The sequence below is a fragment of the Maylandia zebra genome, linkage group LG6 (assembly GCF_041146795.1).
Source record: "Maylandia zebra isolate NMK-2024a linkage group LG6, Mzebra_GT3a, whole genome shotgun sequence".
Lineage (NCBI taxonomy): Eukaryota > Metazoa > Chordata > Actinopteri > Cichliformes > Cichlidae > Maylandia > Maylandia zebra.
Window position 1 is genome coordinate 36,701,655 of NC_135172.1, and position 15,587 is coordinate 36,717,241.

Here is a 15,587-nt window from a genome sequence, read left to right on the forward strand (position 1 = left end):
TGATCTTTTCCTTTTCACGTAAATGGCCTCCTTCTTCTCCCCGCTTAAACCAGCGTTCCTCCCTGTCGATGATGTGTACATCCTCATCATTGAAAGAGTGTCCACTGGCCTGTAGGTGTAAATAGACTGCAGAGTCCTGGCCTGACGAGGTATCTCTTCTGTGTTGTGCCATCCGTTTCGCCAGAGGTTGTTTGGTTTCCCCGATGTACAGGGAGTGCAGAATTATTAGGCAAATGAGTATTTTGTCCACATCATCCTCTTCATGCATGTTGTCTTACTCCAAGCTGTATAGGCTTGAAAGCCTACTACCAATTAAGCATATTAGGTGATGTGCATCTCTGTAATGAGAAGGGGTGTGGTCTAATGACATCAACACCCTATATCAGGTGTGCATAATTATTAGGCAACTTCCTTTCCTTTGGCAAAACGGGTCAAAAGAAGGACTTGACAGGCTCAGAAAAGTCAAAAATAGTGAGATATCTTGCAGAGGGATGCAGCAGTCTCAAAATTGCAAAGCTTCTGAAGCGTGATCATCGAACAATCGAGCGTTTCATTCAAAATAGTCAACAGGGTCACAAGAAGCGTGTGGAAAAACCAAGGCGCAAAATAACTGCCCATGAACTGAGAAAAGTCAAGCGTGCAGCTGCCAAGGTGCCACTTGCCACCAGTTTGGCCATATTTCAGAGCTGCAACATCACTGGAGTGCCCAAAAGCACAAGGTGTGCAATACTCAGAGACATGGCCAAGGTAAGAAAGGCTGAAAGACGACCACCACTGAACAAGACACACAAGCTGAAACGTCAAGACTGGGCCAAGAAATATCTCAAGACTGGTTTTTCTAAGGTTTTATGGACTGATGAAATGAGAGTGAGTCTTGATGGGCCAGATGGATGGGCCCGTGGCTGGATTGGTAAAGGGCAGAGAGCTCCAGTCCGACTCAGACGCCAGCAAGGTAGAGGTGGAGTACTGGTTTGGGCTGGTATCATCAAAGATGAGCTTGTGGGGCCTTTTCGGGTTGAGGATGGAGTCAAGCTCAACTCCCAGTCCTACTGCCAGTTTCTGGAAGACACCTTCTTCAAGCAGTGGTACAGGAAGAAGTCTGCATCCTTCAAGAGAAACATGATTTTCATGCAGGACAATGCTCCATCACACGCGTCCAAGTACTCCACAGCGTGGCTGGCAAGAAAGGGTATAAAAGAAGAAAAACTAATGACATGGCCTCCTTGTTCACCTGATCTGAACCCCATTGAGAACCTGTGGTCCATCATCAAATGTGAGATTTACAAGGAGGGAAAACAGTACACCTCTCTGAACAGTGTCTGGGAGGCTGTGGTTGCTGCTGCACGCAATGTTGATGGTGAACAGATCAAAACACTGACAGAATCCATGGATGGCAGGCTTTTGAGTGTCCTTGCAAAGAAAGGTGGCTATATTGGTCGCTGATTTGTTTTTGTTTTGTTTTTGAATGTCAGAAATGTATATTTGTGAATGTGGAGATGTTATATTGGTTTCACTGGTAAAAATAAATAATTGAAATGGGTATATATTTGTTTTTTGTTAAGTTGCCTAATAATTATGCACAGTAATAGTCACCTGCACACACAGATATCCCCCTAAAATTGCTAAAATTAAAAACAAACTAAAAACTACTTCCAAAAACATTCAGCTTTGATATTAATGAGTTTTTTGGGTTCATTGAGAACATGGTTGTTGTTCAATAATAAAATTATTCCTCAAAAATACAACTTGCCTAATAATTCTGCTCTCCCTGTATAAATCCTGGCAATGCTCCTGGCACTTAACAGTGTGCACTTTGCTAATCACTTGGAATGAGATCACTGATGTAGTTAGAGAAAATAATTCATCTATTAGTCAAACCTCAGATTCAGGAGGAACAATGTGTTTCCAATTCATTCATTTGGTCCCTGTAAAAACACAGTCAGAGCTTGGTCTGTATTTATGACAGTAAGTCATATCCTCTTCATAGTTTTTACAGAAAAAAAATCCTTGGCATAGTGGAGCACTTCCACAATCTCATCTTTGCTTTGTTGTGGATGATGTGGTTCTGTTGGCTTCATCGGGTGGTGACCTGCAGCTCATGGACCAGTTTTCACCTGACTGTGAAGTGGTGGGAATGATGATTAACAACTCCAAGTCTGAGGGCTCCCAGCCAGAAAAGGGTGCAGTACCCATTCAGAGTTCAGGACGAGGGAAGAGTGGAATGCAAGACTGACACTGAATTGATGCAGCATCAGCAGCAATATGGATGTTGGATAATGTTGTGGCGACAGGAGAGCTGGTCGATCTACGTTCCTTTCCTCACCTGTGGACATTAGCTCTGAGTTGTGGCTGGGTAGAAGGCTGGCTGGGCTCTCCCTTAGAGATAGGGTGAAGATCTTGGTCATTTGGAAGGAACTTGGAGTATAGCCTCTACTTCCACCTCAAAGCCACTTAAGTTGGCTTTAGTGTTGATTGTTTCACATCGTTTGTTCCTCTTTTGAGGATTCTACTCCGACTTCTGATTAGGATGCCGCCTCCTAGGTGAGGTGCTTTGGACAAACCCAGGAAACGGTGGAGAGATTATATCTTTGGCTGGCTTGGGAACACTTTGGGATGCCCTTGGTTGAGGTGTAAGAGGTGACTGAGGAGAGAGAGGTCTGAGCTTCTTTGCTTAAATTGGTGTTCCCACAACCCAAAACCAGATAAGCATCAGAAACTAGATGATGGATATTATCGTGTTGTCTCATTGTTCATCTGATTTGGCCCGTAAAATGTTTTTTCTTTTTCTCTTTCAGTGTTTTAAAAGCAAGTCTTTGAATGCATTGCATTTGCATTGCAGTTGCACAGAAATATAATACACAGTACATCACACTTACATTTTTAAAATTTTATCAAAATTAATGCTAGGCAGGGAGCTAAATCAATAAATCTTACACAGACATTTGTGAACGATGCTTTCAAGCAATTACCCGGTGGAGCTTTATGTGAGAAAACACACGTGTGATGAAAATTTAAAAAGCTCTATGAAAGTCTGTATAATATCCAGTTGAGCCAATGTGTGAACAGGTCCAATGGATTCACAGCAAGGAGTGTGACTGGGAGGATTGGGCACTGTGTCCTGCCTCCTCCCACTCCACTCAGGCCATTCCCTTGCTTGAACTTGCTTGAAGGCATCTGACACTGACTGTGTCCTACTGTCTTTATGCCACAAAATGTCACACAATGTCAAAACCTGATTCACTCAATATTATCCAGACTTAATGTGCGACACAAGGATGCTGTTTTACACACGGTATACAACTGCTATTTTTTACTATACTGTGATACGTATGCACGTTTTGCTGATAGGGCTTCTAACCTGATTTTTAAATAAAAAATCTTTACCTGAAATAGAGCAGTATGTTATATGCTATCACCTCTATGTAGTGATTATATTTCCTATTTTTCCTACAGGCTCCATTACCTATAAATGCAGTCTTGTCCTTGCGCTGACACAATTCAACCCATTGCAGAAACCTTGTAAGTAAGAGTGTCTCACATCGCTTGTTCCTCCAGCCTTTTGAGGATTCTCCTCCATCTCCTGTTTCCTTTCTTCCTCCTAGGGCCTACCAGTCTTTCAGTCCTAACTGCTCTCCAGGATCACCAGCCAGCCAGTCATGATGAATGTGGGACAGGGTCTAGCCCAGGCTCCTGCCATTACCCTGTGACAATTTATTACCCTTTATCTGTAGGCGCAATTAACCCAGGCCCAGGAAATAGGGACTTATCAGTCCTTCATTACTAGGGCCTGCCCATGTCCCCATCCTTCTCTGTCACCTGACACACACACACAGACACGCTCACACACACACACACACACACACGCACCTCTCAGCCTGTGCAGGCTTTAAGTTTCCCTTTTTAGTATGACTGGATTTTTCTTGTACAATCTCCATTACTCACATAGACTCTGTCTCTCTCACACTCCCTTAAACCCTGTATCTTTTACACGTCCTTTGTTTTCTATAACTCCCCCACACTGACATTTTCCCTTTTTTTAGATTTTTTTTTTTCTCAAGAAGCATAATGAGTGCCCAGAGTGATATTGCAGGGCTGGTATTCTGATCTTTGTGTTCTAATCCATTACAAATGTGAACTCGCATTTGGCACAAAATAGAAGAGAAAAAGAAAAAGGCTCTACTGTGGACAGTTTACTACTGAGGCAAAAGAGTCTGTGAAAGTAAGTGATGGTGTGTAGTGAGAATTATCCAGAATAATGGAGACATTGTTTCTGAAAACAGTTGTCCCTGTGGATTCTTTTATCCAATGTGGTGAGCATTAGAAATGAAACTCGCTTCAGTTGTACTGTAAGGGCAGAAATGTCCAAATAACATATTTGCATGTCTAGATACCATTAGAAGTACAGCCAGAAGCAAAAGAGTTTCATTTTGCATTTATGAGGCAGTCTAATTTATGTTTTTTAAAGCTAAGCTCAAGTAAAGCTGTGGTGGAAGCTGTGAACAATAAATTGATATAAAATAGCTAAAACAGTGACTTACCTAACACGCAGTTTCTTGTTTCTACATCCAGTAAATACAAAATAACATTTACAGACAACCAGAACAATGAGGCCAAAGATCCTGTAGGCTGCTGATAAGAATGAAAAACATAATTCGGTTTGGGTTCATCAGTACAAGAAAGCACCTTTTCGTATTACATATTTCAACTGTCGTCATCCTAAACATACTAATTGGATCTACTTCATCAGGACCGTGGGTTTAGTTTCGCTGGCAGTGAAATCAACTATAGAAAACCTCTCCTGTCACCAGAATCTCACTCAGACATCTCTACATCTTGACTTGTGCAAGGAAAAATGTGACGTCACCTTTTTGCAACAGAGCTCCACCCGCTCCAAACCAATCTGCGCTTAAACAAAAGGACAAATATACAAATCTCTCATATAAAATCAACACTTTGTCAGAAAAATAGCTGATAAATGAAGCCAGTGAAGGAATGCCAAAAAGCTAATGTTCCTCTACCAGTCACTCGAGGGTTGCTCATAAATTAAATCAGTATCTGCAGACACCCATGTTAAAATGCCCAATTATACAGTGGAAATAAACATGTTTACAGCCTTTTACAAAATAAAGATTTTAGCATATCAGTAATCATGATAATAGTTTATATAATTCACTCATTTAAATTGTATTACCTTAAAGTTATCTGTGATTAATGAAGTGGCTGCTTAGAGTGACAAAGCAGGTTCTGACCTAGATGGTTATAGCCTCTACTTATTGGAGCACTTGTAAAAATCCTCTTACAAAAAAGTTATTTGTACTAACCGTGAGAAAAGTCTGCTTTCTTAGGGAGTGTAATTCTTGCTTTACTGTAATACATTAGCATTATTTGGCAGGTATTCCCTAGGTGTACTTTGCTAACCAAACTTGCTTGCATTAACCAATAAATTAGCATTTACCTTCCAGTACAAAGATCATCTCTCTTCTGGCTTAAAAAACTGCTTTAATGGCTTAGATTTAAAGCTGTGCCAAGAAGCCATGTGCAGTTTATTGTTTATTGCATATGCATTACACAGAAAGAAGTTGAAATATGCATACATGGCCTTTAAGGTGATAAAAAAAAAAAGAATACCCTACATAATGATATTTAAAAAAAATTACCACATAGCAGAAGCAGAAGCTACAAGAGCCCCTTTGCATGATTGATAGGGCTAGTCCGCTCGCATTAACCATGCATGTCAAGGTGATATCATCCTACTGCGCATTCAGGCATTAGACAATAGCCTGCTACAGTTTGTACAGCACAAACCAGGTTGTTATTCTGGCTGACTCAAAGCTAATCAGTGCCAGCGTATGAGTGACTGCTGCTGGCACCAATAACTGAGCACTACTGACATTTTAGACTGCACTGCCGCACTGCAAAATGGAGGGACGTATAAAAAGCCACAGTCAATCAATTCGGAGATGAGCCAGCTCTCCTGCAGACCAGAGCAGGCTTCGCTGGAAGCTCGGGGCCTCTGTAGTCACATAAACTATTGCTTGTAAATATTATATAAGAGCATGAAGTAACTAATGAATGTGGGTCCTGTCCAGTTTGCCAGGAGCGGGAGGATGATGACAGCAAGGCTTAACAATACGGCCATTTAGCAGAGCTGTTATGCATTGGCGTGTGTGGGTGAGAGCTTGGGAGGTGTTCTTCATTTGCAGCTTTAAGCGCCTATAAAGTGGACAAAACTAAATATATGCGTTACATAAACAAGTTATAGTTAATGATTTATAAATCCACCTCTCCTCTGGTTCCTAACTCAAAATGTCTCCTGGTCCTTTTTAAAATTTCCAGCAGCTCCATTATAAAGCATTGGGGTTGACTGTGTGCGTGTGTGTGCATTGACTTACATCAGAGCCACAATGATATGTTCTGAGATTGTTAACTTTCCCTCTAACACAGGGCAGGGAGGGGGTGATAGAAAAGCTGGATCCATCCAAAAGCTGGGAGCTGTGGGAGCTGAGTCAGAAAACACAGATTTATTTGAGGCAAAGAAGGATCAGAAAAGCCAACACTCCAGCTGCCAAATCATAATAACATACACATAGTCCTAGATGCACACCCTCTGCATCTTATATTCAAGTGCTTGGTATACAAAATGAAGATTTCAGAGAACAGATTCTCCAAAAACGGTAAAATGCATCCACCTGTAGTCTCAAATTAAACAGAACTGCTGCCTTAAAGGAATCTTTTCATTAAGCCTCCTACTCTCTGTGGGCTGCAGTTAGAGACAGAGAAGGATCTAAGAGAGCAGTCAGTCAGTCACTTCGGGATGAAAGGATGATTTCAGCAAGGAAAAATAGTGAACTCCAAAAGGATCTGGAGCAGCAGCAGCAGCAGCTTGTTATTCTAATAGAGATGTTTCCTCAAAGATGTACTTTGCGAGATGTAACGTCAGAAAAATATCTCAAATGTCATCATGAAATGAGCAGAATCAATACATGAAACTCCCCTTGTGGAAACAGCTTTCATAACAGAACGCTCTTCCTTTCGAAGAGCTTTGAAAATCTGGTAAATTGACAAACACATGAAGAGAACAAGAGCTCATGCCTCCCTCTCCCAGAGGCACACCGCTAAAACTACAACAACGCATGTGTTCCTGATGGTAGCAGCCATCGACGCATGCTGGAGGTAACATGCCCAAACGAATGTCCGCTGGCAGCCACTGCATCCTTTATAACTTACAAGCTGCATCTTTAAGCAAAGATTAGCTTAAGGATTATGGGGCTGGAGGCTTTTAGCTCCACAAGAGTGCTCGATCTCTTTCCTCTGAGAGTTATCCTCCCTCGCTTTTCACTCATCCTTTATACTCATTAAACAGAAAAGAAATGTGTGATCGAGCAAAATGGCAGGGAAGGAGAGAAAGACAGAGGGAGAGAGTGAAAGAGAGAGAATTAGATTCTCTGACACCCCGCTAATTGAGCGATCTCCTCTGTGCTCGGCCCATCCTGCCAAGTTTTAATTAGCAACTAATCAAATCAATATGGAGGCTGCCAGGCGAAGGGGAAGGCACCTAGATGGAGGGATGGTTGCATGGATCACAGCTGCATCTGACCTTTGCACCTGGGTTTAGTTTGCAAGGCTGCAAGTGATGGTAGTGGTACTGATACTGGATTCGTCTCTGTGAGAGAAGGGTGGAGCAGTTCAGAGACAGGCAAAATTACAATGTCTGGCATTACCCAGCTGCTTAAGATAACTGAACAGAAGGATAAAAGCCGGTATTCACAATGATATGTTGTGTTACATGAGAGGAAATTCGTGGAGTCAGAGTCCCCCTTTGATTGTAGCTGTGTTAGTCGTAACGTAGTTGTAGTTGTAATGAAAGCACAAATGCTATTTTTACATCTGCTCTACAAATCTGTGCAAACAAATTTGCAAATTCATTAGGCAATTTTTACATGAATGGATCACACATAGACGCACCTCCTGCCTTCCTTTGGGCACACCTGCCCTTCAACAAACTCTTGAAAAGTGTTAATTACAGAGAAACTTGATGTGATGTGTTGTGCCATCTTCAGAGACATCTACATAAGCTGGAGATGAGAGGCAGAGCCACTTCTGCTCTCTCATCTGCCTCAGGAAGCTGTCAACACATCCTGACCTCCCCTGGAGGCGGCCAGCTGGGTCTGACATCTTCTGGAGCCCGGGGGGGCCCATGGCTCCTCCAGCTGCCACCTCTCTCTTTCTCTTTCTGTCAAACACACACTAAATACATAAATACACACATAAAAACACAAACATTCACATATTTAGAGCATCACAAATGTCCTTCCGGTTTTAAGTTAAGTGTACAGTGGGCCCTCAGACCACAATTGTTCTTCAGTAGCATCAAAGTCAAAGTAGACATTGGCTTTTACTGGCCAACAACATCTATATATTTATTTTTCTGCAAGGAAGGAATAATGTAAGTGGGAAGTGAGATCATTTCCCAAAGTCCTTGGTATTGAGAAGTCATTAATGGCAAGCCAGAACCACATTAAATAACCATCATTGAAAAAATAAGCAGAAATAGCCTCTGAAAGCCGTGCTCTGAGTGGTTAAAGACAGAGTACATTAAACTAAAGTCAAAAAACAGTATTTGCATATTACTTTTGATGAATATATATTTTATTATAACTTTTCTTAAATGCCAAAACTGCACAATATCTAAAGAATATGCTGAAAAGTGAAAAACTTTTTATTAATTTCACTGCCTTTCTAAATAAGGTCACGACTTCCCTAAAAGTCTTAAATCTCCAGATTGCTTCAGAGAATGTTGAGAGCATTAAGATATTTGGAAAAATTTCTTGGCATCAACAAGGCTCTGTTTTTTTCAATAGGTATTCCAGTAATCTTTGCAAAGTACATACTTATGTTCAGGGGGCATGAGGGGAAAAAAAAAGATTTTGTTTGTGAAATGTCAAATACACAACCCCAAAGAAAATGATTCACCACCTCTGAATAATAAACCTACTGAGATGTTGGAGCAGTGACAACACAGAAAATGCCCTTCAAGTATATGAATGTAAAGAATATAGGGATTTTTTTTACAAAACAGAAATAATACGCCAATCTTCTGCTACAATTTCATGGTTATAAATTCAAGTATTGCGTGAAATACTGAAATAGAGACAAGATGGGTTGTGAAATGAGTGTTTGCAGCTACCGAAGGGACATGCATGAAATATGTTGCGGATGTTCATGTTTCTCATGCTAGCAAATGCTGTAGATTAGTGAACTTTTTCTGTAGTGCAGTCATCAGGTCAAAAAGTCTATTTGACACCAAGAACGTTTTGGCCAAGTTAAAGACTTTCACTTTATTTTTTGCCTTTCCTCATCTACAGATACTTACCAAAGCAAAAAAGATTTACATAGTCTGTAGATAATTTATGGTGTTGTTCATGTGGACACCTGGTGCTTTACTTTAGACTTAGTTCCTCCTACGCCGAGCGGCGCATCGGGCAGCTAGTGATCTCCATCGATGTCGGTCAGCAGCGACTGCTTCAGCTTCGTCCCAGGCAAGGACACCTGGTGCTAACATCATATTATCAAAATGCATTTAAACTAGTAATAATCACCGATTTTTTGTTAAATCGGTGTGTTTTGCAACTTAGCAAATGTTAGCAAGCTGACACCCAGATTTTGAACATTATAACAGTTAAGAAATGTGCATACATGACATAACGATGGATTAAATAAACCTCTGCATTCTTTATTTTCATTGTGTCTTAAAGTATTGATTGAGTGATAATTTCAGTGCACATAAAACCCTCTTTGTTTTAAAATACAAGTTGGCTAACAGTCCTCAAAATGGCAAACCTGTAACATCACTTAAACCGAGTTATATGTTTGCCAGTTCGCAAACATGTGGCCCTGTTGAAGTGATAACCACTTGTGTGCAGGTTATCAGTTATAATGACATCAAAGTGTTGTGTGCAAATTGAAATTGTAGCTGTGACGTGGTCATGCTAGGCTAACAGACTTTTTGCTGGCTGGTAAAATGAACTTCAAGCATACAGCAATGCTAACGAAGTACAAAGTGCTCGTTTTGGGAGCTTAATGGATGAAGAACTGATTAAGATGTTCAGTGGGTAAAATGTTTTCTGTATCTGTTGTTTTTAAGTTAATATGAGCTCACTTTAGTGGGTGTAATTCAGGTATACTTGGTCATGACTCAGTCATCTTTTTTAACTCAATAAAGCTACTTTGTTACTTTGTTTAAAATGTAGCAAGCATATAACAAGCACTTCACAAAGCATCGGGCTTTATTTCACTCATTTGCTGTGCAATCGTAGTCACAAATTAATTAGCAAGTTAACTTGTGAGGGCTAGCTCCCTGATTTGAATATTTGTCCCTAAACACTAGTGTTCACACAAAAGGTTGCAATAGTTTACAAACACAGACATGTTGCTGAAATGTTCATTGTGTGCTTCAGGTACAAGAACATGAACATTCATGGATATTCAGGTTTAATTCACTGTGCTTCCGTTTCCATTCATTTTCTGCAAATGCAATAACATCTATCACACTGTACTTTACAGTAAGCTGCTTCCTTGGTTAAGGAAGCAGAATAAATCACCCTACATCTATAATGTATAACCTCTGTAAACACTTTCCTACTAGGTTTATCATCTCAGTTGCTACTTTCTCTTTTTTTACAGAATGATGTACACTTTTAAAATTATGGTCCCATTTAAAATAAAATAGCTGACGCAGAAGGGTGAGGGCGGGGCTACACTGTAATTGTCACTGCCTTATAGGTAAGATAAGATAAGATAAGATAAGATAAGATAAGATAAGACTTGATCCCACAATGGGAAATTTTTTGCGTCACCTCAGCTCAGGTACAGATATCAGAAAGAAATACAAAAATACAAATAAGTACAATCAGTGAAAAAAAGTAAGATAATACACTATATACAATGGTAGCATACACAGTATGTGATTATGGATATGGCTGGAAATATGGAAGACATAAACTATATAGCTTGATATGACTATTGTACCACTACTATTCCTATTTATAGACATGTACACACACACACACACACACATGTACACACTAAACATACATATGTATACATACATATATACCTGCACATGTCCATACACATGGAAGGCCCATTATGTATGAAGTGGTGACCGTGGATGTTCACAGTGTCCAGTGACTTATGACATCGTGATTGAGGAGTTATAGAGTCTAACTGCTGTTGGGATGAATGATCTGCGAAAGTGCTCCTTCCTGCAGTGAGGGTGTTTCAGTCTCTGACTAAAGGAGCTGCTCAGCCCACTCACATACTCATGCAGTGGGTGATGTGGGTTGTTCATGATGGATGTCAGCTTTACTAGCATCCTCCTCTCGCCAACCACCTCCACAGACTCCAGGGGACATCCCAGCACGGCGCTAGACCTCCGCACCAGTTTGTCAATGCTGCTCCTGTCCCTGTCCGTGCATCCACTCCCCCAGCAGGCCACTGCATAGAAAAGGGCAGATGCTACCACAGTGTCATAGAATGTCCTTAACAGAGTCCTGCAGACTCCGAAGGACCTCAGTCTCCTCAGTAGGTGGAGTCGACTCTGGCCCTTCTTATACAGGATGTCTGTATTTGTAGTCCAGTCCAGTTTATTGTTGAGGTGAACACCCAGGTACTTATAAGAGTCCACTATCTCAATGTCTTTCCCTTAGATGTTCACCGGTGTTGTAGGGGGTGACTTCCGCCTGAAGTCTATGATCATCTCCTTTGTCTTGCCAGCGTTGATTTGGAGCACGTTGGTCTCACACCAGCCAACAAAGTCACTGATGACCCCCCTGAATTCCTGATCATTCCCGTCTGATACGCATCCAATGATGGCTGTATCATCTGAGAACTTCTGTAGATGGCAATCGTCTGAATTATAACAGAAGTCTGAAGTGTAAAGGCTGAACAGGAAAGGTGAGAGAACCGTGCCCTGTGCTGCCCCCGTGCTGCAGATTACCACCTCGGACACACAGGTAGATAAAGCACCCTTAGTTTTTCAGTCAGATTCACTCCTAACTCAGACCAAAATACAAAAAAATCATGGCTTTAAGATGGGACTTCATGACCTTAACCTGGTAGCAAATAAGAGTCACTAGCAATATAACACCTTCAGTATTAAATTAAAAAGCAGTTTCTCAATAAAACAAGGTTAAATGAAAGAACAATTAAGATTAACTTAAAACAACATTAAAAAATACACATACACAAAATCTTTCTTCTTTTTTAATTCTTTAAAATAATAAATAACCTGCTCACAAAGGCTCACTACAAAAGCTACAAACAATTTTGTTTTTGTTTAGCTTTTAGTCCTTGCCCAGTAAAGTAATATAATAAGTATGCCTTAAGTTACATTACACTCTCACTCACTGTTAATTAATCAGGACTAAAGAGTAATCGTTCTTATGTGATGATTTATTGCAGGGCATACTGTAGTCTACATCAGTCACATAAGAGGCCAACTGCACTGTAATGCTGAAGGTGATCTATATAGCGGACAAATGAGAGGCCTAATTAATAAAGGCAGCCAGCTCACCGGCACCTCTTGGCCTCCCTGCTATTATATGTACATTAACAGCTTGTGCTCATTGCCTACTAATTAACTATTGCCCAACATGCAGTGAGGGAGGGGTAAAGGCTGCCGTATCGTTTACCTGGACAACCCTGGTGTTCCCCACAGCAGCGACGGCAGCAGCAGTGGGATCCCTAGTGATACGCCTAAGATGGGACCCGGAGGAGCACGTGCCCTTGAGGACAGCCAGGGACTGCAGGACAGAATGGATGGCTGCATTCACAGCCATAAATTCACTGCTTCCTAACTATCTCATTCATCATATGCACACCAGACTCCTCGGCACCGCGAACACACCAACACACACCTCCCACCCACCACTCCTACCTCCCTGGTTTGCCCTAATAAATAAGGCATACAGGCTGAGATAGAGCAGAGAGTGAAAAACATGAGATAAGTGTATCAGCAAAATGACCATATGACAATGCACAGCCCTCTATTTCACCTTGGAATGCATGAATTCATTCAAATTTGGGGAGACAACAGCTCTCCTCTTTCTGTCTCTCTCTCTCTCTTTACATTTTCATATCTTCTTCTCAGCTGGTCACCATTTATTCCAGAATTTCCTCGTGTCTTTGTAGATACGGCATCAGCCTGAGCTGTGTCGGGTGGTGGAATAAATCACATGGCTGGGAGTAGAAGTGCAATACAGAATATGATCTCATGCAACACCAGTATGGTAATGTGTTTGTGATGGTGCAGGAGACACATTGCCTGAGAATGTGTAACCTTATAAACTGAAATCACTTTAATGTTGTTGTTTACTCTGATGCAAAGGGTATTGTCTGCTTTTGATTTTTGGCCTCTGATTCTAATTTTCTTGTTTTTTCTTTTTCCCCGCTATAAATGCAGATGGAGGATGTTGTTTCATCTTTGCAACACCCTTTTTTATTAGATTTTTAGCTGAAACAATCCAACTGAGCTTCGCTGTGTCTTAGAGGAACTCCGATTTAATATGCAGCAGACTTTGCTTCCCACCTTGTGTTTGAATCTCGATCCCAAAAGGTATATATAAAATGTATAAATTCATAAAAGTGTCTTAATTGAGTTTTGCACATCCATTTTTCCTTTCTAATCATCTTTGTTTTTCTCCCTCATTTCACTGTGACCAGCAAAGTGATTTATGGCAGCAGAAGACATTGTAAGGCTGAGTAAAAAGAAATTTATCTCTTTTGACTGAATCCACATTTCATACTTTTAACTGCTATTTCAATATTAATTCTCTTATCTCTGAATCAATCATAATTAGTCTTGCTGCTTGCCAACCAGCTTGGCCTGAATGTAGTATGAGGACCATGACCGGAGGAGGAACGCTCCGCACGAGACATATTTCTACTGCCCCCAAGTGTTCAGGAAGAAAACTGAAAGCACAAAGGAGGCAGAAGCCCAGCTGGTATTAAACACACTGACACCATCTCTGAAAACTGATGCTATAGCAAGCAGCTAATAAGTTTCCAGACTCCAGTGGTTAGTCTCTCATTTTGCTGTGATAATGGATGTGATGTTTGCACAAGAAGCTCTGTGTCCACTGTAAAAGCCTTCGCTCTTGCCAGGAATTTGCAGCAATAAATTGCTGCGCTCGACCTCTATCGCCATCGCACTCGGAAAGAACACTGAGGGACCAGATCATTTCACTTCACAGAAGTCTCATTTCTCGGCCCAAGTCGCAGAGAGAATTACTTGAGGCGATGGAGACTTTGTCTACATAATGATAGAGGTTAGCGAGGAGCACAAAAATCAATACGGACAGAACAGCACACAACCCCATTGAACTCCTTGAGAAAAAGCAGGCCGTTAGAATTCTCGCCATTACACTAATGTTATTATTTCACACGTGGGTTTGGTTTCACACAGAGACTGTAGAGCAACATGCTTTGTTTTACGGAAGAGGATTAGGGCCACTGGGGGGAATAAAGTGGGCACGTCTTTTTTTCCCCTTCTTTTCTTGAATTCTGAGATTAAAAGTCAGAATTCAGACTTTTTTCTCAGAATTCTGAAAAAAAAAATTGATGAAAAAAAAATCAGAATTCTGACTTTAATCTCAGAATTCTGAGATTAAAGTCAGAATTCTGACTTTTTTCTCAGATTTTTTTTCCAGTGGCCCTAATCCTCTTCCGTATTGTTTTGATGCCCCGTCCTTTCAGACTTTATGAATGACCCCACCACAGTATACAACCCCTGGTAAAAATGATGGAACGACCACACTTGGATAAATCGCGTGTATGCCACAAAACTATTTTGTTTCGGTACATGTTTTTTTGTTTTGTTTAATAGCACTTCATTAAAAAATACCTCAAACCTCAAATAAAACCATTTTACTTAATGATAGATATTTTCCTCCAGATCAAGTGGAGACAAACATTTTGAAATCATCAACAAAAACATCACAATTAGTACTTTATTGCAGCCTTTATGACAGCCTGGATTATCCCAGGCATGGACTCTATGAATGATAAACAATATTTTCCATCAAGCTGGTTCCAGCTTGTAAATAGCAGCTGACAGATCAGCTTTGCAGAATGGACCATTGTCATGCACATTTTTTTGGTTTCTACCATAAATTTTAATTGGATTGAGCTCTGGACTGCTTTAAAACTCTGCTCTATTAAGAATGCATTAATACCCTGAAAATGACTTCACGATGGCCAAACTCACTTTCTATCAATAGAATCTTAGAGAGTCCAAGACTTCTGGGTAAATTTGTGCATTTAAAGCTAAGGTCCACCTGTCCCTTACCTGATATGCAACCCCATATCATAAACGAGTGAGACAGTATGCTTGTTTCTTTCAGGCAGACATAAAAAAATCCAGTATCATGTTCTTGGCCAACGCAGATTCACGATCCCTCAGTGAAGATCAATTTCATTCAATCATCCACAGTCCACGATCACTGCTCTTTAGTCCACAGGACCTGTTTTGGGGGGTTTTCTTGTTAAGGTGTTAGTGGTGGCTTTCCTTTGGTTTATCTATGTGTAAA